The sequence below is a fragment of the Chiloscyllium plagiosum genome, unplaced genomic scaffold (genome assembly GCF_037043375.1).
Source record: "Chiloscyllium plagiosum isolate Xiang-an unplaced genomic scaffold, Cpla_swu_hap1 HiC_scaffold_27, whole genome shotgun sequence".
Classification (NCBI taxonomy): domain Eukaryota; kingdom Metazoa; phylum Chordata; class Chondrichthyes; order Orectolobiformes; family Hemiscylliidae; genus Chiloscyllium; species Chiloscyllium plagiosum.
Window position 1 is genome coordinate 55770845 of NW_028270165.1, and position 23657 is coordinate 55794501.

At 44.0% G+C, this 23657-nt stretch overlaps 1 protein-coding gene and 1 long non-coding RNA gene across 2 annotated transcripts in view; both read right to left on the minus strand.

The window, feature by feature from the left end:
• Positions 1 to 23657, minus strand: part of LOC148144182 (uncharacterized) — a gene marked incomplete at its 5' end in the record, with an annotated part of 303554 nt that overhangs the window by 232795 nt on the left and 47102 nt on the right. The gene's annotated exons all lie outside the window — the stretch shown is intronic.
• LOC148144188 (uncharacterized) lies at positions 1537 to 22315 on the minus strand. Its single transcript, XR_015751414.1, has 6 exons — positions 22174 to 22315; positions 17902 to 18086; positions 15555 to 15753; positions 9180 to 12988; positions 2626 to 2688; positions 1537 to 1789 (listed from the first exon to the last, which is right to left on the minus strand). It is a non-coding gene; the product is annotated as an uncharacterized LOC148144188 (long non-coding RNA).

Below are 23657 nucleotides of genomic sequence, written 5' to 3' on the forward strand. Positions count from 1 at the left end.
TTCTGGACTCTCTCACCCAGGGAAATGTCCTTGTCTATTTACCCTATCCATGCCTCTCATGATTTTATTAATGACCCTCAGTCACCCCTCAGCCTCTGATGCACGAGGAAAAACAGCCCAGCCCATTCAGCTCAAACCCTGGCAACATCCTTTTAAATGCGTTCTGAACCCTTTCAAGTTTCACAACATCATTCTGATAGGAGCGAGACCAGAATTGCACACAATATTCCAAAAGTGGAATATTGTACAGCCACAACACAACTTCCCAACTCTTATCCTCAGTCAGAGGATTGGGAAAGTTTTCAAAACCCACAAAAGACAGCCAGGAAAGAATGCAGGGACAAACCAAATTTGAGGGTCAGCTTGGAAGCATCAATGAGAAATCGGCGGACTGGGTTTATTGGGTATCCGTTCCTCTTGAGTACGTATACATAGTTCCTCTGGGCTGCAATGTGTGGTGGCTCGTTGAAATAATCTCCTGATGCAGCTTCATTTGTGGGTGTTGGGATGATTGCTTCTGTAGTTAGGTATTTGGTCCGTGTGTATTGTTTCTTGTGGACGCTAGTGTGAAGTTCCCCATTGACTGTTCGCTCTACTGTGACATCTAGGAAATGGCACTTTGTTGTTGTTCTCCTCTTTAAACCAGGAGCCCCCCTCAGGCCCATAGTCTCATTACCTGGAACACCTATATACAGACTAGTCAAAGACCTCCACTAAAGACTAAAACACCAAGTCGAAGATTCATGCCACTCCATTCACTCCACCCAAGAATTCCTGAACACCAAAGACACCAAGATAGAAGAGGATGAAATAATGCTGTCCTTTGACATAACAGCCCCGTTCACATCCATTAACATCAACGTGGCCAAAGAAACACTGACTACACTACAAGAACCACCAAAGACACAAACACCAAACAGCACCAACTTCATCAGCAAAGATAACATTGTCAAGCTTGTGGACCCGTATCTTATCACCTACGTCACATTCAATAACAAGCCCTACAAACAAATCAACAGAACACCCATGAGACTACCAATATCAAGATTCCGAGCAGAAGCAATAATGCAGAGACTCGAACAAACAGCCCTCCCAATGCTCCAACCCAAATTTTGGGTCCGCCACAGTGATGACACCTTTGTCATCAGAAAATGAAACAAATTAGAGGAAACCTACAACACCATCAACAATATCCTTACTGGCACAAAATTCACAAAAGAGAACAACAACAAAGTGCCAGTGGTTAGCACTGCTGCCTCACAGCACCAGAGACCCGGGTTCAATTCCCGCCTCAGGCAACTGACTGTGTGGAGTTTGCACATTCTCCCCGTGTCCTCCCACAGTCACAAAAATGTGCAGGTCAGGTGAATTGGCCATGCTAAATTGCCCGTAGGGTTAGGTAAGGGGTAAATGTAGGGGTATGGGTGGGTTGCGCTTCGGCGGGTCGGTGTGGACTTGTTGCGCTGAAGGGCCTGTTTCCAAACTGTAATGTAATCTAATCTAATATAAAAACACTATTTCAACGTGCCACTACACACTGCACCACCCAGGAACTACGAAGAGCAGAAAATAAATTCTTATACAGCATATTCAAGAAGAACGGTACCCAATAAACCCTGTCCGCTGATTTCTCAACAACAAACTCAAACAAGCAGACACACGCGAAGAAACCCTAGCCACATTACCTTCCATCAAAGACATCTGTGAAATGATGTCCAGACAATTCAAACCTCTCCACATCATGGTAGCCCACAAATCTACCAACACACTTAAGCAGCAGCTAATGAACCTGAAAAAACAAATGTTATTTACAAATTACCATGCAAGGAAGTATAGACATGGACTCTACCCCCATAGTTCTCGGTGGCAAGAAATGCTGGGATGAGATAAGGAAGATTTTTTTCAGTCAGAAAGAGGTGACTCTCTGGAACTCATTGCCACTTAAACGAGGCAAGTAACTGAGTGCTTTTAAAACAGATAAAGATAGTAAGGAAATTACTATCATTAGTAAGGAAATCAAGGGTTACAGGGGGGATGCAGGAGAATGGGGTTGAGAAACATTGGCCATGATCGAATGGTGGAGCAGACTCAACAAGTCGAATGGATTGATTCTGCTTCTGTATCTTATGGATCTGTAACCACAAAGATCTGACTTAATTTTCACTACTTTTACTGTGTTCCTGTCGTATTTATGGCAAGCATGTGGCAATACGTTGTAGATTTCTCAAGCTAGATCTTCTAATTTCATATCAAATATTGATAATTGGAGCTAATATTAGAGAGAATAAAGGTGCTTATTTCTTGGATAAATAAACCTGTCATGCATTTTAAGCTTAAACCTTGCATACTTGCGAAATTAGAGTTGCCATTTTGCCCGCTGTCATCAAATCTCCAATAATACTTCCCTTTTACTTGATAACCCATTTTGGGAAATAATAAACATAACTGAGGTTTCGTGTTTTATGCAAGCGCTTTAAGCTTTTGATATAATGATTTTAAGCCATCTACACAGAGTGTGATTGAATTTCTAAACTTAAGTAACAGCCTTAAAGTATTGTTATTTGTGTCACTCACATAACTGTAATTAATGTAAATATTGAATTAAACTTATTGAAAAGAACATACTTGCTGAATTAGAGTCAGCATTGTTTTCAATCCTTTGTCCATTATTCCCTTTCACCTCATTACCTATTTTAGAGAAAGAAAAAGATTGCATATGTTTGAACATTTACTTTTTTTGGCAATATTTTAAAATGAAGAAAGCTGTTCAGTCAACTTCAATCTTCATCCGGTCACTTTTTAGAAAAGGTTTTGAGCACAGTTATAAAATAATACTTGATAGAGGTTTATAAGATAATCAGAGGAATAGATAGAGTAGACAGTCAGAAACTTTTTCCCCGGGTACAACAGAGTGTTACAAGGGGACATAAATTTAAGGTGAAGGGTGGAAGGTATAGGGGAGATGTCAGGGGTGGGTTCTTTACCCAGAGAGTGGTGGGGGCATGGAATGCGCTGCCCGTGGGAGTGGTAGAGTCGGAATCATTGGCGACCTTTAAGCGGCATTTGGATAGGTACGTGGATGGGTACTTAATCTAGGTTAGAAGTTCGGCACAACATCGTGGGCCGAAGGGCCTGTTCTGTGCTGTATTGTTCTATGTTCTAATAATGCAAGGTTACCTAATTTGCACCATTGCTTGAGACAGATTTAATAGTACAAGAAGTTATGATCTCCATTCAGTAATGTCTTGATTTGAACATAGTTTAAGTTAAGCTAAGGGTGTTGCAGGAATTGAAGTCATTGTGAAAATGTTACCAGGGAAAACATTGGATAAAAAAAATTCTGGTTTGAGTTTGTTCTTTGGGTATAAACAGATACTGAATCCAAGTGTCCTCCCAATCTTCTTAAAATATCCCACAAAATAAACACAATGCAACCTAAATAAATCAGGCCCAAAAGAAATTCAGAACCCACACTAATATATGGCAAGGAGGAAAGTTTTAGACTACAGGGCAATAAAGATGGGTTGGTCAGATGGGCAGAACAATGACAGATGGAGTTCAATCCTGAAAAGATTGAGATGATACATTTCAGGAGGATCAACAGGCAAGGGAGTACATGATGAATCACAAGAACTTAGAATGTACTGAAGATCAGAGAAAGGTATATGTGTTCATAGATTCTTGAAGGCAACAGGACATGTGGATGAAATGGTTAAGGCAGCATATGAAATACTTGCCCTTAATAGTTAAGGCATTGAACATGAGAGCCAGGAGATCATAATGGAACTGTACAAGACATTCGTTGGGCCACAGCTGGAGTAGTGGATCTGGTCGTCACATTATTAGAAGGATGTGATGGCACTAGAAAGGGTGCAGAAGGGAATACTAACCCAGGGTGGTGCATGTTGGTGGGTTTCAGCTATGAGAGTGATTAGATCAGCTGAGGGTATTTTCCTTAGAGCAGAGAAGGATGGGTGAGGACCTGTTTGTACAGATAAGACACTTAGGGTCTAGATTGGAAGAAACTTTTCCCCTTGGTGGACGGCTTCAGCAATTAGGGGACATAGATTTAAGGAAAGAGATAGGACATTTTAATGGAATTTAAGGAAAAATATCACCTAGAATGTGGAGATGGAGGAATTTACTTATGGGAAGAATTGGTTTGTTTGAAGGGATGGATATAATGAAATAAAACTAGTTCAGAAGATCATTATAATGTGCTAAGAAAAAGAACTGGAGGTAGAATAGTGGAAACAATCTAAAGAAGTTTCATTGTCCCATCTGAGAAAAACAATTCTGCTAAACTTCTCAAACGAACCCAAACATGTGTCAGAACTTGTTTGTTTAAAATCAATTGAATCTATTCCAAGTATTTAGGAAAATGAGAATCATCTTTAATCCTGGCCCTATTGGCTGCAACCAAAAGTGATAGGAAGCTTTTTCAGTTTCATTGAAATGGAGCTGTCAGAGATATTGGCTCATTAGAAGAACAGAAGAGGGTTGTTTGAGCTTATTGAGCAGTTTGTAGACTCAAACAAGGATCCAGAAAACAATTTTCTGTGGCGCAGAAGCAAGGACAATTAACAAGGATTGATGTTGGTACTGTGTGTCCAAGTGTCTCAGCCTTCAAAGTTCTAGATAAGTTAAACTTCTGAAAAATTGAAGGTGTCAAAGGAAGATCAGTAGGGAATCAAGGGTTTTGGGGAAAAGGCAGGAAAATGGAATTGAGGGTTATCAGATCAGACATGATCTCACTGAATGGTGGAGCAGAATGGCCAATACTGCTATTTCTTGCGGTAAATCGATCTGGGAGTTGATAAAAGCTTTTGTATGATTTTTCTTTGTAGTCAGCAACATTTTGTACTTGGAAGAAGTTGGCTTTTGTGTTGGATCTCAAATAACGCTTAAGGCTCCACTGAGCAACCGAGGTTACATATCATCAAGTTAAATCAAAATAAGCAGCAAAATATATGGTAAAAGTGTAGGTGTGACTGCTGAAGGCCAAATAAGACAGTTTCAGTCGTAAAAATGTCTTTACTTCATAATATTTCGTTTTACATGCAGTCAGCGACAACTCAAGCCAATCAAGGTGTCGCAGAGTAAAGTTAGGTCTCACCAAAACAGCTGACATGTCCGTACAACACTGTTGTAGCGCTCTTTAACCACAGGGTATATACTAGTGATTCATTTATTTTTCACTTTCCCCAACGCCCCAAATTAGGTTGAGGTTTGTTACAGCATCCTGATGGGAAGCCCGATGTAACGTGCTCAGATTCTGCTGCAGTAGTGTGATGTGTTAAATTCCCAATGATTTTCAAAAAAAAAGAGTGAAAGGCAGTGGTTGCATGTGTTGACACCACAGGTATTATTTATATTGGCTTTGAGATAGGGAACAACCATCACCTCCCAAATTGTGTTTTGTTTGCACAGCAACTTTGAGTATGAAAAGCATTCTATTTTTAGACGGCCTAAATGCATACATTGTTTCTTATCAGCATACCTTAAAATCAACATTAAAAAGCACAAACAATTCATTTTCACTGTAAATTACATATTTTAAAATCAAATATTGCAAGACATACAAACACATCAAGAAGTCAAAATTTGTGAAGAAAGCACATCTTTTTTGACAGTTCAGTCAGGGAAAATCTTTGTTCTTGTGGTGGTCACTGGAGACTTACTCGATCAAATATTAACTACCAGTGTATCTCACAGAGATGCTGTATAAATCAAGATCTTATTGATCACTGTTGACAAAATTAAACCTATTGACCTGACTCTTTACAAAATAAGAACAGATTTTAGTGCATAACATTTTCCCATAATACAGACATTTTCAGTAGTGCAGTTATGTGAAAAGAAACCTGCGTTGTTAATTTAGTTTGTTGCTCCAATTCATAAATGTTGTTTTCATTTATTTTGAAAAATCAACCCTTCCACTCTTTCTAAAGGTACATGACACTTTATTTTTTTTTCTTTGCCAATTTTCTTTCACAACAAAAGCATTAACTTTTTTGGCATTGGGTGGGGGAGCTCTGCCAGCTGCCAATTTCTTCCTGAAATTGTTTCACTTGACATGAGTCTTGCCAATAAATGACAGCAACAGCAGCAGCTAATACTGATGATAACATTTCAACAAAAGTATACCAAGGTGCTTCACATTATGTATCACCCAAGCTGGAGAAATGTGAGGATCTCCTTCTCGGCCTTTCCCCTCAGCTGAGGTGTGGTGACCCTCAAGATAAACCACCACCAGCCATCTCTAATGAGAGAGAACAGTCTAATCCTCTGGGAAAACTGTGATGAATGTGTTTAAAGTTGAAAGACTGTTGAAATATAAGTGGTTAGCACTGCTGCCTCACAGCACCAGGGACCCGGGTTCAATCCCATCCTGGGGTGACTGTCTGAGTGGAGTGTGCACAATCTCCCAGTGTCTGTGGTTTCCTCCAGATGCTCCGGTTTCCTCCCACAATCCAAAGATATGCAGGCTAAGTGAATTGGACATGCTAAAATTGCCCATAGTGGTACATAAGTCAGGGGTAATTGTACAGGAATGGGCTTGGCTGGCATACTCTCTACAGGGTCGGTATGGAGCTGTTGGGCCGAAGGGCATATTCCCACACATAGGGATTCTATGACTGTAACAAACACGACATCTGACAAACAGGAATAAAACTAGCCACCAGGATATATGAACATCAACTAGCCACAAAAACACATGATTCACTATCACTAGTATCTTTACATACAGACAAAGGAGGACACCATGTTGACTGGGACCATACATCCATCCTATGACAAGCTACCATCCAATAAACCAACCAGAAACACACACAAGACTTCCTTGGAACATGTCATTCCAACTGGAAATCTATTGATTTGGACCCCATCTACCATGCTCTGAGAAAAAAGAACGGAAATTATATCACCCATCCTAAAACCAAAAGACATAAATAGAAAGCAGGACATAATACCAGCGCTTCACTCGACTCACTGATGTTGTTACCCAGTATGGTGATGAAACATCTGAAAATGACCTTCCAGCTCAGCGAGCAAACTTACATCCAGAATGATAAAATTCTGGTTGACACAAAGGCTGCCACAAAGTTGGAATTCTCTCCCAGAAATGACAGTTGATGGTGCCCTCACCAAGATGGATGCTCGCGCTCCCCGCCCCAAGACAACATGCATCTTACCCTCACGAATATGGCGACCGGTTGCCCCCAGAGGTCCTTCCCCAAACAAAGTAAACACTGGGCCTGTAGAGCTTTTGTTCACGGCCTCAGGCCTCCCCTAGGAGTTTATAAACTCCCCAGTCTCCCTCCTCCCGCGGTTTCCAATCCTCTCCTGTCTCACTGTCTCCTCTCGGTAAAAACAATGACTGCAGATGCTGGAAACCAGAGTCTAGATTAGAATGGTGCTGGAAAAGCACAGCAGTTCAGGCTGCATCCGAGGAGCAGTAAAATCAACATTTCGGGCAAAAGCCCTTCATCAGGATTACAGGCAGAGATCCTGAAGGGTGGAGAGATAAATGAGAGTAGGGTGGGGGTGGGGAGAAAGTAACAGAGTACAATAGGTGAGTGGGGGTGGGAAGAAGGTGATAGGTATGGGGGGAGGGGGTGGTGGAGTGGATAGGTGGAAAAGAAGATAGGCAGGTAGGACAAGTCATGGGGACAGTGCTGAGCTGGAAGTTTGGAAGTGGGGTGAGGTGGAGGAAGGGGAAATGAGGAAATTGTTGAAGTCCACATTGATGCCCTGGGGTTGAAGTGTTCCAAGGCGGAAGATGAGGCGTTCTTCCTCCAGGCATCTGGTGGTGAAGGAGCAGTGGTAAAGGAGGCCCAGGACCTCCATGTCCTCGGCAGATTGGGAGGGGGAGTTGAAATGTTGGGCCACGGGGCGGTGTGGTTGATTGGTGCGGGTGTCCCAGAGGTGTTCCCTAAAGCGCTCTGCTCGGAGGGGTCCAGTCTCCACATCTGGAGCAACGGATACAATGATATTGGTGAATGTGCAGGTAAAACTTTGACGGATGCGGAAGGCTCTTTTAGGGCCTTGGATGGAGGTGAGGGAGGAGGTATGGGCGCAGGTTTTGCAATTCCTGCAGTGGCAGGGGAAAGTGCCAGGATGGGAGGGTGGATCGTAGGGGGGCATGGACCTGACCAGGTAGTCAGAGGGAACGGTCTTTGAGGAAGGTGGAAAGGGATGGGGAGGGAAATATATCCCTGGTGGTGGGGTTTGTTTGGAGGTGGCAGAAATGTCGGAGGATGATTTGGTTTATGCGAAGGTTGGTAGGGTGGAAGGTGAGCACCAGGGGCGTTCTATCCTTGTTACGGTTGGAGGGGTGGGGTCTAAGGGCGGAGATGCGGGATGTGGACAAGATGCGTTGGAGGGCACTTTAACCATGTGGGATTGGAAATTGCAGTATCTTAAGGAGGAGGCCATCTGGTGTGTTCTGTGGTGGAACTGGTCCTCCTGGGAGCAGATACGGCGGAGGCAAAGAAATAGGAAATACGGGATGGCATTTTTGTAGGAGGTCGGGTGGGAAGAGGTGTAATCCAGGTAGCTGTGGGAGTCGGTGGGTTTATAAAACGCCGGTGTCGAGTCGGTCGTTATTAATGGAGATGGAGAGGTCCAGGAAGGGGAGGGAGGTGTCAGATGGTGCAGGTAAATTTAAGGTCAGGGTGGAATGTGTCAGTGAAGTTTGCTCAACCTCCTCGCGGGAGCACAAGATGGCGCCAATGCAGTCATGAATGTAGTGGAGAAAGAGGTGGGGAATGGTGCCGGTTTAATTACGGAAGATGGACTGTTCTACGTAGCCAACAAAGAGACAGGCATTGCTGGGGCCCATACGGGTGCCCATGGCTGTCCCTTTGGTCTGGAGGAAGTGGGAGGATTCGAAGGAGAAATTGTTAAGTGTGAGGACCAGTTCAGCCAGATGAATGAGAGTGTCGGTGGAAGGGTACTGTTGGGGACGTCGGGAGAGGCAGAAACGGAGGGATTGGAGGCCCTGGTCATGGCGGATGGAGGTGTAGAGGGATTGGGTATCCATGGTGAAGATGAGGCGTTGGGGGCTGGGGAAACGGAAGTCTTGGAGGAGGTGGAGGGCGTGGGTGGTGTCTCGAACGTATGTGGGGAGTTCCTGGACTCGGGGGGAATAGGACAGTGTCGAGGGAGGTACTCACTGTCTCCTCTCCCCGGGCGCTCAGGCCTGGCGACCTCTCCGGGATGTTTCCGAAACCTGTTTCTGTTCTGAAGGAGGATCACTGGACCCGTAACGTTCCCTCGGATTCTCTTGACACATGCAGCCAGGGCTGCTCAGCTTTCCCAGCGGGTCCTGTTCTTGTTCCTTAAGCCACCGGCGCCATTCCTCTCCCACACTCAGTAACACTGCCTTTGTCTCGCTACATGACCTACACTGCACATGCGCCAACTCACAAGGGGCTAGGTGGCCAGACCGTGACGTCACCCCGCGTGTCGTGGGCGCGGTTCGACGAGGCATCCAGCCAATCGGAGACAATGGGGGCGGGGCGAATGTGTTCCCTGCTCCCCTCGCCAGCCACCTGAAAGGTGGGTTTGTCTTTAAGTTTTAACGTTGTTTTAAACATTTTCAGTCTTTTCCGAAATGTTATTCCAGACCTCGAAGGCTGAAACATTGGAAAACTTGCAAACATAAAACGAAGGGATACTAAAAAAAAATGAATAAAGATAAATTACGAAAGAAACCTAGCGAAAAATATCAAAAAGAATAGCAAAAGCTTCTGTTGGCATGCTAAAGGGAACAGAGTCGCTATGGTCCCTTGGAAAATGAAACCACTGAGTTAATAGGAGGAACACTGAAATGTCAGAGATGCTAAGTCAATACTTTTCCTCAGTTTTTCAAGCTGGAGGACAATAGTACCATTCCTATTGGAATGGGCAAGTCAGAGGTGATAGAAAGGATAGAACTTAAACAATCCACGTTGAGAGGGAAAAGGTACACAGCAAACTATTAGGATTGAGGGCAGACAAGTCCCCTGGGCCTGACGGCCTACATGCCAGGGTACTAGATAGACTTTAGTAAGGCGTTTGACAAGATTCCCCAAGGGAGACAGGTTCGCAAGGTTAGATATCATGGAATACAGGGAGAACTAGCCATTTGCATACAGAACCAGCTCACAGGTAGGAAGATAGAGGCCTATGATCAGTAGTATACCACAAGGATGGGTGCTGGGTCCACTACTTTTCATCATTTATATAAATGCTGTGGATGTCAATATACGAGTTATAGTTACTAAGTTTGCAGATGACACCAAAATTAGAGGTGTAGTGGACAGTGAAGATGCTTAGCTCAGAGGATAACAGGGTGGAGTTTAATTTAGATACATATGCGGCACTGCATTTTGGAAAAGCATATCAGAGGAGGACTTATACACTTAATGGTAAGATCCAAGGGAGTGTTGCTGAACAAAGAGACCTTGAAGTGCAGATTCATAGCTCCTTGAAAGTGGAGTCAAAGGCAGATAGGATAACGAAGGTGGCGTTTGGAATGCTTTCCTTTATTGGTCAGAGTATCAAGTTTTGAAGTTGGGAGGTGATGTTGCAGCTGTACAGGGCATTGGTTAGACCACTTTTGGAATATTGTGTGCAGTTCTGGTCTCCTTCCTGTCAGAAGTTTGTTGTGAAACTTGAAAGGGTTCAGAAAAGATTTAGAAGGACGTTGAGCTATTGGGAGAAACTGAATAGATTGGTGCTGTTTTTCCTAGAGCGTCGGAGGCTGAGAGGCGACCTTATAGAGGTTTATAAAATCATGAGGGACATTGATAGGATAAACAGACAAGGTCTTTTCCCTAAGTTGGGAGGAGTCTAGAACTTGATGGCATATATTTAGGGTGAGGGGGCAAATAAATAAAAGGGACTTAAGGGACAACCTTTTCACGCAAAGGGTGATGTGGGTATGGAAATTAGCTGCTTGAGGAAGTCATGAAAGCTGGTATAATTACAACATTTGAATGGAATCTGGATGGAAGGGTTTAGAGGGATATGGGCCGAGTGCTAGCAAATGGGACTAGACTGTTTAGGCTAACTTGTCAACATGGATGAGTTGGAGTGTCAAAGTAGGGATTTGAGACGGCCCAGGGAATCCCTCGTAGACCTGCAGCCTCTCACAATTCGTCCCGGAGTTCGTACTCTTTGAGAGTCTGGAATAAAAAAAATCCTCTTACAGGCAGTTTAGTTTAATTTTAGTTAACCCCTTTATTTAGCAATAGCTTCACTGATACCGATAAGCTAAACTAGCTAGGTTCTAGTAACCGAGAAGAGTAGGGGACCAACTCTTCAAGTGCCCTGGCAGGTTACTTTGATATACTGCTACAAAGTGGTTTCCTTTACACAAAGGTTTACAAAAACATTGCATGTTCTAAATTCGTAAGGAAGAAAAGTTAATTGACAGGTCCCTGTATGCTTGACTAATCACTCCTACAGGCCCTAAGCCTGTAGGGTGAGAAAAACATATCCAGCCGGGTTAGGTGCCTGCTAGCGAGATTAACTCCTATCATAAAGAGGTACCAGTCTGAGCTAATTGGAGAGTTCCTAACCTTGCGCCGGTCACAAGTCAGATACAACTATTTTCCAAAACGGCTTCTTAGCAGGAGGGCAAACTTTTGACCATAAAATGGCTTCCTGACACATTGTGCCTGAATCTCTTCAATGTTAGGCTGAGAATAATTTCTAAGCTAGGAGTAAACTCCTGCTTTTTAGGCACTGAATCATACTGTACCTGAGGCTGAGATGTTACCAAATGGTTGCATTTAAACTGATTCATTAGTCTTCGAATTAAACATATTCTCTTTTCAGGGTTGTGATTCAAATAAGTCATAAGATCTGATTAGTTGGAATTGACAGTGGGGTAGTCTGAAAGGTCTGTAGAGTGGTCTGCAAGAACTGCAAGTAAGTTAAAGCTTCGTCAATGTTATCTTTTACAGAGTTCATATTTAATAACCGGTAATGGCTACTCAATACCATCATAAACTCAAAAATACAATTATGTTCAATCCAAAGCAGGTTTTTTTTAATGGCTTCGGGAGCCCCAGTGCTACAATGGTTTCTCTCTCTTGTCCTTTTGAACTCTCAAGTCAGGGACTTTTAACAGCAAAGATGTTTTCCCTCTGTTTGCCTAGCTTGCAAAGGGTAATAGGAATCTATTATAATTCACAGGACCTGACTGTCAATTACAAGGCTTTTGACAGTACCAAGTTTCGTTTCGGGGTCAGAATCAAACGCTGTCATTAATTTCACAAGGGAACAGCCATGAATGTTATCACTCTGTGTCCTATTTACACAGATTCACTGTTAAGGCAAATGTACTTAATTGCATCAGGGTATCCTGTTATCACTTGGTTATCTTCTGCATACCTTGAGTTCTCCCCTTTTACCAAGCCTCCCTGCCTGTCTATTTTCTAGTGTGCAGCAACTGTGCTCTATAATTCAATGTTATATTTTAGTTTAAATGTTTAAAAACAAGTTTTATGCTATAGACTTTCTTATTCCCTTCTTTTGTTATTTCATGACAACTACTTGACTTATAACAATAATTAGTCCATTCAGTCAATTTGTATTTTCAAATAAGTCAAGTGCCTCCTCTGCCAGGTCATCGTCCAGAGGAGCAGAGTCTGAAAGATACTGGATTTCAGCATGGAAGTTCAGGCATGGAGGTAGAGGGGTAGACAAGGGTCAAATAAGCAGACTCTTCTTTGGCTTAGGTGAAAAATAATGTACAGTCCATTTCACGCATAAGGATGAGACCAAGTACAATCCATCCACACAGCGATCATAGCCAGCAAGTAAACTTCCATCCATATGAATCAGACGACAGTTGGGCAGGTATCTTCCCTGCATCTTGACCAGTTTTGTTGATCACATCTGTGTTGTCCGAAAGATCAGGACATGGTTTAGTAACAAGTTCATGTATGAGAACACAATCATGGGGAGGATCAGGCAGTTCAAGCGGTTCTTCCTGCAGGAATGTAGGGGATTAATGTTAGAGCAGCATTGAAAGGAGAGAAACGGATTCAGAAGTAATGAAATCTCACAGCGACTGAGACGAACCTTAACGAGGTGTTGAGTATGTTTAGAAATCAGCAAGGATACTGCAGAATGTGAGGTACAGACTTCTACATTTTGATGTAAAGTTATATTAGAGGCAGCCACTACCATAGTATGGATGGCAGAGAGAATCTGGGTGCAGGAAGGCATACCTTGAGCAATGGGGTCAAGCTTAGTAGAAAAATAGGCAATAGGGCGCCAAGAGGAGCCATGTTGCTGGGTGAGAACAGCTGAAGCACAGGTATCAAGGATGCCAACATAAAGATGAAAGTGGCAGTCATACAAACGTTGGCCTAGCGTGGGTGCTGAAGAGAGGGTAGTTTTAAGCTCCATAAAGACTTGTAGTTGTTATGGGGTGAGTTCATACCGTTAAAGCTCATTAGACGAGGACAGGGGAGATAATGTTTGGGTCAGAAAGGCACAATTAGGAATCCATTGTCGGCAATAATTGATGAGGTCGAGAAACTACCGTATGTTTAGGAGTGGTTAGAGGGGCAATACAAAGAATAGGATCAATACGTTCAGGTGTCAAGCACCGATCGAATTCAGAAATGAGAGTACCTAGGAACTTAACTTCTTTCTGATTAGTCTTAACTTTGCTTGGGGGTACAATATAGCCACATTGATGTGGATGGTTGAGAAAAGTAGTGGAGTCAGTGTGATTGGACACTTTGTCAGGGCTAGCGAGGAGGTCATCGATGTATTGAACTAGGGTAGCATCGCCAGGAAATTCAAATAATTCAAGCTGGGCGTGAAGAGTCTCTGAAAAGAGTGTTGGCGACTGAATAAACCCTTGAGGTAGGCAAGTCCACATATATTGGTGACCCTTAAAAGGAGGCAAAAATGTATTGGGCTATCTGGATGCAAAGGAAGACAAAAGAATGCATGTTGGAGGTCAACGATAGTGAAGAGCTTGGCATCAACTGGAACTTGGCTGAGGATAGTAGCAGGATTAGCAACTGGAGGATTATGAGCCTCAATGATTTTATTTCCTTCACGAAGGTCGTGAACGACATTCAGGACATCCCGGTGTAGGGATCGGAAAGATAGGTGTATTGACAGAAGAATGGCATGGGACTAGAAGGCCTTGCGGTAGAAATGAAGCAATGACAGGTTGAATGACAGCTTCACCTTCTGGTTTCAGGGGGTATTGAGGTATAGACAGGAAGACAGAATTAGGTTTGATCAGAACAATGATGGGTGGGACCTTAGCAAGGCCCACTTGTGTTTTAGAGTCCACCCAGACTCCAGGGTATACTGCGTCCTGCGGGTGAGGGTGGGCATGATGATGATGAAGACTGCCATGAATCGACTAAGGCGGTGCATAAAATAGGATTGATCCTTGAGTGAGCAGCTGAATTTCACGGCAAGTTTGGTGTCAAAACCTACTTCTTAGGCTTTGTGTTCTGGGTTCAAGAGAGTGGTGACACAGGGGAAAATGAGAGGGCCAGTTTTCCAGCTATGAAGAGGAACTGACATGAAAAGAACGCCACCAGCTAGTGATCTGATCTCACCAATCACCCAAGCGTGCCGAGTAGTGCCCAGTAAGGGATTATAGTGTGTGTTCAAACCTGAGATCATTCCCGGATGAGTCATAAGCTAAAGTAATGTGGGGGTGAAGGACGTTATGTAAAATAGGATCGAAAGCATAAGGATCCAAATCAAATGACCACCATCGAGGAGGCTTTGGTTTTGATGCATTGAACAAAATGAGGTGGATCCTGAATCAGGATACCATCATCATGACATTCAATAGTAAGATTTAGAGGACAGAGGAGATCTCTAGCAAGTAGAGGGATACATAATCCATTAGTAACAACAAAGCAAAAAGGGAGCGTGGCACAATTTTTCCACACCACTGTCAGATGGACAGCGTATGCATGTTTATTAGAGGAACCATCAAAACATTGCAGGATTTCATCATCGTCCGAGTTTTGAAAATCAAAAGCATTAGCAAGATGGACGGGAAGTGATGAAACAGTGGCTCCTGTGTCAAACATAAATTCAATATTGTGGCCATTATGGTTAAGAATTAGCATAGGTCCATCCTCTGGGCTAGCGGTAAGTATGGGAAAATTCAAAGCAGGAAGCTGCCCTATATCCGGGAAGTAGTTTTGAAAAGGGTTTTGTGCAGTAAAAGGGGCAACCTGCTGAGGTCACTGGGGAGGGAGACCAGGAGATTGTCTGTTGTTTTTACTGCGGTGATGAACCAGGGACTGCTATGGAAAGGGCAGTTCTTGGACTAATGTCCTAGTTCACTGCAATTGAAACAAAGGTGTAGTTGTTGAGGGACTCTTGGGGGTAGGGGAGGCAGGGAAGAGTAATGAGGGGATGTATAGGGGCATCATGGACTGTTGGGGAAGGATACATAGGAGGACCGCAAGGTCCATTGGGATGTTGTGAATACACAGTACCATTTCTACTGAAGTGCCATACTGGACGATAGTATGAGGGTTTCATTTGCTAGCTTGACTGACCTTGCAGACGGAAAGGTCTTCTTTGAATCCTGCGTTTAAGGTTAGCCACTGTAGTTTGGGCAAGTTCGGTCTTGACCGTGCCGATGGTAGCCTTACTCTTGGGATCCTTTAGTTCTCAGAAATAACAAACCTCTCGGCTGAATTGTGCAACCTCAGCATCTTGCCAGTGGATATTGTGTGTTTTAATAGCTTTCTGTACCTGATCAGGTAAGAGAGTCATACATAGGGCATTAAATTGGGATGATCATCCTTGTGGTAGTTAGTGTCACCAGAAGAAGCGCCATAGCATTCCTTAAAATGGGTAAGGAACTCCTCAGCCTCTTCGCCCGAGCTGGGTTTACATGTTAAGACTTTACCCACATCAACTACATGATGCACTGCTTGATGGAGACAGGTAATAATCCAATCTGATAGTTTCCACCGGGTGCCGGACTACAAGCTGGGTATGATTATTACCTTGTAAAATTTCTCAGAACTCGCCCATTATTCAGGCAAAAAGCTGCATTCTGAGGTGAATTAGGTCTTGGGAGGCAGCATTATAAATGGTCTTAGTCCTATTAATGTAATTAACAGATCCCTCAGGATTCCTTCCATAATCTGCAGCCTTATTGATAATGCTTGAGTGTCATGAGGTTTCCATGGTTGGTAAAGATCCATAAATTGGGCTTGTCCTGGATTCAGAGCCTGTGGGTTAGGAACCTCTTCTATTCGGGAAATTTCTTTTTGGCCCTCCCACATCAGGGTGAGTGCAAGGTCTGATATTAAGGTCCCGAGACTTTGATTGCAAATCATCGGTGTCTTCGGGACTTATTAGTTTAGGGGCAGTGGAAATCAAAAGGAGTCTGTTCAGTGTTCCTTCCAGGTTTTAATTTTAATTGACTCCTAGTACAGTAGGCACCGGGTTTGTGGTAAGCCGAATTCTTATTCGGCAGAACAGCTGGGGGGAGGTCATGAGCCTTGGCACGTTCGTCATCAGAGTAAGGGGGGAGGGTTCAGGCAGGGAACCGGAGGTGGTCAGCTGACAGAATTAGAGGCATAAAATATTTCCTCCTCCGAATCAGTATCCCACCCACCATCTACAAACGGATCAGGATTCTTTCGTAATGGGTCTTTGGAAGAGGGGAGGGTGGGGTATAAGGAACAGTCCTTGTCAGCTTCGTCCTGCGCAGCTGCAATTGCAGTCTGTTGTTTATTCACCAGTTTCCTTTTTCTTTGGTGCCCTTGACGTTTCAACGTAGATTCTGAATCTTCGCGTTTTTGTAATTTTCTCCCTTGCCTATTCCAATTCTACTTCTAAATCATGTGCTTCACATTTATGTTTTAGTTCTGTCCAATTTAGTTCACATCCTTCCTCAGTTAATGGACTAACTCCCCTTTTAATACAGTTTTGTCTCCATGATGATTGCATGGATTTTTCCCATTTTTTCCCTGAGCTACCCTTTTCCACTCTGATTAGACTTCTTTCTGCTTACTTCCCTTTCTTTTTTCCCAAATCCCTTGTTCAATTTTAGTGAATAGAGTTAAATCATGTGCGCCTTCTAGAGACCAATCCTTATTCTGTTGAGCAGCTGCAGCTGATATTCTCCTTAATTGTTTCTCATAATTAATAATACAGACTTGTTATTTCTGTTAGGGGACATTTGTCTTCCATCTTATCTAGGGGCACACTCATAGTTATCCGACCTACTTTAAATCTTCATAAAACTACTGATCAACAAGGGCTCCAACCCCACAAAATACAAAAGCAAACATTCATTCATCAACAAGCAAATGTGCATCCAAACCAAATCTCACAGGATTAAACTTTCTGCAAGCTGCAGGGAATCAGTGCTGAGTCTCTGTCTGTCTCACACGCGCGCTCTCTCGTACATACACATGAACATTTTAAGAGAAATTAGGCACTCACATTCCAGATGTCTCATAAATCCTGGATGTGGCACTTAGTTGCTTAACCAAGTATGCAAGAATTCTATCACTGGCCAGCATTTTTCTTATATACATGACAAAAGCAGCAGCCACCCTCTATATTACATAAACGAAGAACACCCAACAGAACAAAACTATAACTAACAAACAAGACAAAACAGCAAAGCAAGACAAGCCAAGTTGAACAGATACAACAGAGAAGATAATCTCGACTTAAAACTTTCACTAATCAACAACCCGACAATGAACAACAAGACTAATGATTTCTGCAAAACATTCTCAACATTGTAAAATCCTGACAGTTTCTGTTTTTAGTCCTATTTAAATGATCTCATTTAGGGTTCCGTCAGGGTACCGAGAGAGTGAAATGGGGGAAACACCACGCAGATGTAGACAGAGAGTAATCAAGGTACAATTTTACCTTATGGGCCCATTGGTCTGGAGTCCAACCCTTCGATGGAACTCCTCTTTTCCAGTTTCACTCAAATGTAGCCCTTGTTGGAACCCTGCTCGCAGTGCCAAATTGAGACAGCCCAGGGAGTCCCTTGTGGACTCAGACCTGTCAGCCTATCTGGGTTCATCCCGGAGATCGTACTCTTTGGAAGTCTGGAATAAAAATAAAACTCTTACAGACAGTTTAGTTTAATTTTAAATTATCCCCTTCATTAATACCATCACCGTTACAACATAACACTGATACCTATAAGACAAGCTAACTGGATTCTATTAACCCAGAAGAGTAGCAATCACTCTTCTTCCAAGAGCCCTGGCGGGCTACTCTGTATACTATCTTTATACACAAGTTTTTTTGCAAAGGCGGTGCTGTGACAAACACGCTTTCTTTATATGAATTTTTTTTTACAAAAGCACTGCATGTTCTGAACTAGACAGATAACAGTGAAAGGCAATAATTCGGGAGAGAAGTAATTGATACAGAGTTTCATTTCGAGGTCAGAATCAAACACTTATTCATTTCACAAAGGAACAGCCGTGAATGTGATCACCCAATATCCTGTTTATACAAATTCACTGATGTTAAGACAAATGTTCTTAAATGCCTTATCCTCCCTGCCTGTCTATTTTCTAGTGTGGAGCAAATGTGTTCTATAATTCAACATTACATTTTAGTCTAAATGCTTAAGGACAAGTTTTCCTTACAAACATTCTCACGACCCCTTTCAAAGTTTCATAAGTTCTTTCCTATATCAGGGGGAGCAAAACTTAACGTAGTTTCCAAAAATGCCCTAACCAATGTACAGCCACAATATGACCTCACAACTCCTTTATTCAATGCTCTGACCAATAAAGGAAATCATACCAAACGCCTTCTTCACTAGCCTATCGACCTGCAACTCAAAGATCTCTTTGTTTAGCAACACTCCCCTTAACTGTCAGTCCTGCCTGGATTGCTCAACCAAAATGCAATACCTCATTTCTCTGAATTAAACTCTATCTGACACTCCTCAGCCTGTTGCCCACCCCAAAAATTCTAACTTATAGGCCCCCTCTGTTTTCACTTTGTGAACCGAATCCCTGCTGTACCTCACTCTGAAGGGTCAAAATATTGACCAGCCGGGACAGAGTGGACGTTGGGAAGATGCTTCCATTGGTAGGAGAGACAAGGAGCAGAGGGCACAGCCTTAGATAAAGGGAAGATGTTTTAGAAAGAGAGAAGGAGAAACGTCTTCAGCCAGACAGTGATGAACCTATGGAATTCATTGCCGTAGACAGCTGTGGAGGCCAGGTCACTGAGGATATTTACAACATGAGATAGATAGGTTCTTGAGTATCAAGGGGATCGAGGGTTACAGTGAGAAAGTGAAAGAATGGGATTGAGAAACTTATCAGCCACAATTATGTGGTATGAACAGACCTGATGGGCTGAACGGCCTAATTTCTGCACCTATGTCTGATGGTCTTTTGCTGTCCTGGGCACAGAGTGTCAGAATTGGGAGCAGGAGTAGACCATTTGGTCTTTCGAGCCTGCACCAGCATTGAACACATCATAACTGGGAATTAATCTACCTACATCTTGGTAGATAGACTGTGACTTTTCTCACTGGAGCACAGGAGGTTGAGAGGTAACCTTGCAGAGGTTGTATAAAATCATGAGGGGGATAGAGGAGATGAATCGCAGGTGTCATTGCCCTTGGGTGGGGGTTTTAAGATTAGGCAGCAAATTTTGAAGGTGAGAGGAGAAAGATTTTAAAAAGACTTGAGGGGCAGAATTTTTTTTAAAAAAGAGAGTGGTTTGTGTGTGGAATGAATGTCCAGACATTTTCTCACTTTCCCCCCCATACACATCCACTTCTTTGTTGTTCAAAAATCACATGAACTCAGCCTTGAATATATTCAATGACCCCTTAACTGCAGGAAGAAATCCCCACTTCTGAACTCAATTCCTCTTGCTAATGTACCACTTGCACTACTCATTGCTCGCTGCTCCTGACAACTGGCATTGTCTGGTGAGGAAGGACGCTGAGGCCTGAAAATGTGTTGCTGGAAAAGCGCAGCAGGTCAGGCAGCATCCAAGGAGTAGGAGAATCGACGTTTCGGGCATGAGCCCTTCTTCAGGAAACTCATGCCCGAAACATCGATTCTCCTGCTCCTTGGATGCTGCCTGACCTGCTGCGCTTTTCCAGCAACACATTTTCAGCTCTGATCTCCAGCATCTGCAGTCCTCACTTTCTCCTAAAGGATGCCGAGGCCCCTTTGTACATCCACACGTCATTCCTGATAAAGGGTTCATGCCCAAAATGTCAATTCTCCTGCTCCTGGAATGCTGTTTGATCTGCTGTGCTTTTCCAGCACCACACGTTTCGACTCTGATCTCCAGCAACTGCTGTCCTCACTTTCTCCATATCCCAAAACAGTATATCAACATTTAAACAATGCACCTCCTTTCTGCTTTTTTTTAACACAGCAAAAGCTCTAACTTCACATTGGCCACGTGTTTGCCAATTGTGGTCTTCTCTACACTGGGGAAACTGAGCATAAACTTGGGGACCAGTCCGCAGAGGCTGACCAGACCTCCCAGTAGCCACCCATTTTAATTCCCCTTCCCACTCCATTTCTGATATGACCATCTTTGGCCTCCTCCATTGCCACAACGAACCAAACCGCAAATTGGAGGAACAACACATCTTCCACCTGGGCAGCCGACAGCCTGGTGGACTCAACATGGAGTTCACCAATTTCAAATAACCTCCCTCGCCACCCCTTGAATTCCTTCCTAGCCCCTCCCTGCCACCACCAACCAGATTCCTTCCTACCAGTGACCAACCAGGTTGTACCCTCTACCTGTCCCCGCCTATCCCCAATTCACCACCGTGCCCCCAGCACATCCTCGTTCTGCAGCTCTCCCTACACCCATCCCCAGTCCTCAACAAGGGTGACACCCAAAACATCGACTTGACCTCCTGATGCTGCCTGGCTTGCTACGTTCTTCCAGCCTCCTGCATGTTTATTTTGCCAATTAAGTCACAGACCTGGCCCAACTTTTCCCAAGTCTGTTCCCTCCCTGGATTCACTCCCTTTCCTTTCAGTTGCAGCAAGTCAACAATTGAACATCACAATGGAAAATAAATGGAAAAGGGGATGAGAAATGTGTGTGTCGTACTCTTGGTCAATCAAAAGAAGGTCTCACACCTTTTCTGCCGACAGTGAGGAACATGTGCAATGTTTTGGTGACACCGGTGAACATGGCCGTGCTTGTTAACACAGGAACGCACACAATATGCTCAGTGGCGCTGCTGGTATTATTGACAGATTTTAAGTGTCCAAATGCCAATAGGAGAAAAAAAGGGTAGAGCCACAATTGTTTTCCCCATACGGCACAACATTTTATTGCTTTTCCATCTTGTCTGGCTGCTCAACGTTTTTGACTTTTCCCCAGTGTAGGGGTGAAGTTCAGAACTAGAGGACATAGGTTTAGGGTGAGCGCGGAAATATATAAAAGGTATACCTAAGGGGCAACTTTTCCATGCAGAGGGTGGGGTGGTGTGTGTATGGAATGAGCTGCCAGAGGAAGTGGTGGTGGCTGGTACAATTACAGCACTTAAGAGGCATCTGGATGGGTATATAAATGGGAAGGGTTGAGAGGGATATGAGCCAAGTGCTGGCAAATGGGACGAGATTAATTTAGGATATCTGGTCGGCATGGACGGGTTGGACCAAAGTTGTCTGTTTCCGTGCTGTACAACTCTGACGACTCTAAATAATACAAAGTATAATTTGACAAATAACAAACTATATCCATGTTAACAAGGCTTAGCACACCACATGCTTTACTAACCATTCTCCACAGGTCCTATCCCTTCAATGACTGAGGAACATATGCTGGTGCATAATCTCCTCCACTAGTATTTACACACTAGTCTAAGGAATTGCACAAGTAACAGAGAGGGTAAAAAGCACAAGGATTAAACACACAGTGAGGGTAAAAAGCACAAGCCCCAGTAAAAGCAGATGGAAAGTGAGTGTAAAATGTCACTATGACAGGACAGGCCCCACATTCCTTCCCCTCCGTCCCCCCCCACAACCTGCCTCACCTTTCACCTCCCGGGCCCAGTACCTTCCAGGTGGCCCTATAGTTGACACAGGGGCCGCCCCACGACCAGTAGAACTCCACCACCCAGGCGGCCGACGAGTTCCCAAGCAGGCCCTTAACCCCATCCGCCTCCAGAATGCTCACCGGCTCCTGGCTGCTGTACAGCCGGCCGGTGTGGCCGTGACACAGCAGCTGCGCCAGGAAGGCGGCGGTGCCCAGTGACGGGTGTCTGCCCCGGGCCGCACGGCGCCATTTTCCTAACGGCCGCCCTCCCGCCGCTTCCCCGCTCGAGCGCTTTCTCCTCCCAACCGCCTTCGCCCCCGCGTGACGTCTGCACGGGGGGATGGGCGGGGCCGGGGGAGCCTCACCGTCACCAAGCAACAGACACCTCGCGCGACAACTGCTCATTCACAAAAACAAACTCTCCTGTCTCGCTCTGCAGCTGCAGGGGGGACACTGCCACGTTTCCAGGAGCCCTGTCTACATTGGGAAAGCTCACGGCTCAATTTAAACAGATATTCCGACATCTAACGGAACGGTGTCATATCTAAAGGGGGCAATCTGCATTTTAAAAGGCATGGACACTTTAACGGGCTATTTCTGCAAATAAAGAGATTTAAATGAACAAGATTATATTTCAAACGGATGCGTGCACATTAAAAGGAATATCTTAATATGTAAAGTGACGCAGTCATATCTAAATGAATCTACATTTCGAGGAGACGTTGCCCTATTGATAAGCAGAAATATCCCTTTAAGAGACAATAGGTGTGAATTCTGCCTGTCCCCCAATGTTGTCAGACTGACATTTTTCTTAGAAAAGCTCTGCATTTAAATTACATTCTCGAGAAGGCAATTTATAGATGAGGGTGCAGGTTAGGGTGGATTGGTTGTACTATATTGCCCATAGTGCCCAGGGATGTGGTGGACTGGCCATGGGAAATATGGAGTAACGGGGGGGGGGGTATGGGTGGGATGCTCTTAGGAGGGCCAGTGTGGAATAGATGGGCTGAATGGCCTGCTTCCACATTGTCGGGATTCTATGACTCCCTCCACAATGGAGCATTTTATCTGCATCTATCCTGTCAAGCCCCTTTCAGAATTCTATTGGTTTCAATAAGATCACTTTGGTTCAGAGACATATAGCACAAAAACAGACCCTTCGTCCAACTCATCCATGCCGACCAGGATTCCCATACTAAACTAGTCCCACTTGCCTGCAATTGGCCCATATCCCTCTTAAACCTTTGACAAAGGGTCAGTGAGACTCGAAACGTCAGCTCTTTTCTCTCCTTACAGATGCTGCCAGACCTGCTGAGATTTTCCAGCATTTTCTCTTTTGATTTCAGATTCCAGCATCCGCAGTATCCCTCTTAATCCTTTCTATTCATGTACCCATCCAAATATCATTTAAACGTTGTAACTGCCCCTACATCTACCACATCCTCAGCAAGTTCATTCCACATGCAAACCACCCTCTATCAAAACGTTGCCCCTCAGGTTCCTTTTAAATCTCTCTCCTCTCATCTTGAAAAAAATGCCCCGAGTTTTGAGCTCCCCTTTGCTGTTCACCTTACCTCCACTCATGATTTTATAAATCTCAATAAGGTCATCCTCCTGTGCTCCAA